The sequence below is a fragment of the Marmota marmota genome, unplaced genomic scaffold (assembly GCF_001458135.2).
Source record: "Marmota marmota marmota unplaced genomic scaffold, marMar, whole genome shotgun sequence".
Taxonomy (NCBI): Eukaryota; Metazoa; Chordata; class Mammalia; order Rodentia; family Sciuridae; genus Marmota; species Marmota marmota.
The window spans coordinates 32,597,724-32,599,782 of NW_026000249.1; positions in this window are offsets into that span (position 1 = coordinate 32,597,724).

The window sequence follows — 2,059 nt, forward strand, 5'->3', positions numbered from 1 at the left end:
AAAAAAAAAAAAATCCCTGAATGATTAAGTCAAGTTTTGCATGCTTATTTGTCATCTTTTTAATTTTTTTTTATTTGTTCTACTTAGTTGTTCATTACAGCAGAATGCACTTCGATTCATCATACACAAATGGAGTGCAACATTTCGATTCTCTGGTTGTACACAGTACAGAGATGCACAATTCGTGCAATCATACATGTACCTAGGGTAATGATATCCATCTCATTTCACCATCTTTCCTATCCTCATAACTCCTCCCAACCCTTTCCTTTGCCCAATCCAAAGTTCCTCCATTCTTCCCATGCCCACTCCCCATCATAGATCAGCATCCACTAATCAGAAAAAACATTCAGCTTTCAGTTTTTTGGGATTGATTTATTTTGCTTAGCATCATATTCTCCAACTCCATCCATTTACCTGAAATGCCATAATTTTATTCTCTTTGAATGCTGAGTAATATTCCATTGTGTATTTATACCACAGTTTCTTTATCTATTCATCTATTGAAGGCATCTAGGTTGGTTCCACAGTTTATTTTATTGTGAATTTAGCTGCTATAAACATTGGTGTGCCTATATCACTATAGTATGCTGATTTTAAGTCCTTTGGGTATAGACTGTGGAGTGGGATAGCTGGGTCAAATGGTGGTTCCATTGCAAGTTTTCTGAGGAATCTCCACACTGCTTTCCAAAGTGATTGCACCAATTTGCAGTCCCACCAACAATGTATGAATGTGCCTTTTTTTCCACATCCTCTCCAACACTTATTATTGCTTGTATTCTTGATAACTGCCATTCTGACTGGGATAAGATGAAATCTTATAGTAGTTTTGATTTGCATTTCTCTAATTGCTAGAGATGTTGAACACTTTTTCATATATTTGTTGATCACTTGCATATCTTCTTCTGAGAAGAGTCTGTTCAGTTCCTTGGCCCATTTATTGATTGGCTATTTGGTGGGGTTTTTTTGGTGTTAAGGTTTTTGAGTGCTTTATATACTCTAGAGATTTGTGCTCTATCTGATGTGTGAGTGGTAAAGATTTTCTCCCATTCTGTAGGCTCTCTACTCACCTCACTGATTGTTTCTTTTGCTAAGGAGAAGCTTTTTAGTTTGAATCCATCTCATTTATTGGTTCTTGGTTTTAATTCTTGCACTATAGAAGTCTTATTAAGGAAGTTGGGGCCTGACATGATGGAGATTCAGACCTACTTTTTCTTCTATTAGGCACAGTGTATCTAGTTTAATACCTAAGTTTTTGTTCCATTTTGAGTTGTGTTTTGTGCATGGTGAGAGATAGGGATTTACTTTCATTTTGTTGCATATGTATTTCCAGTTTTCCCAGGATCATTTGTTGAAGAGGCTGTCTTTTCTGCAATGCATGTTTTTGGTACCATTGTCTAGTATAAGATAACTGTAATTATGTGGGTTAGTCTCTAGGTCCTCAATTCTGAACCATTGGTCTACAAGTCTATTTTGGTGCCAATACCATGCTGTTCTTGTTACTATTGCTCTCTAGTTTAAGGTCTGGTTTAGTGATGCCATCTACTTCACTCTTCTTGCTAAGGATTCCTTTAGTTATTCTGGGTCTCTAATTTTTCCAGATGAATTTTCATGACTGCTTTTTCTATTACTATGAGGAATGTCATTGGAATTTTTATTTGAATTACATTAAATCTGTATAATGGGGCTGGGGTTGTAGCTCAGTGGTAGAGCACTTGCCTAGCATGCATGAGGCACTAGGTTTGATCCCAAGCACCACATAAAAATAAAACAAGTAAGGTAAAGGTGTTGTGTTCATCTATAACTAAAAATATATTTTAAAAAAATTCTGTATAGTGCTTTTTTTGGTAGTATGGGCATTTTGACAATAGTATTTCTGCCTATCCAAGAACAAGGGAGATCTTTCCATCTTCTAAAGTCTTCTTTAATTTCTTTCTTTAGCTTTCTATAGTTTTCATTGTAGAGGTCTTTCACCTCTTTCATAAGGTTGATTCCCAAGTATTTTTTTTGAGGCTATTGTAAATGGGGTAGTTTTCCTCATTTGCCTTTCTGAGGATTT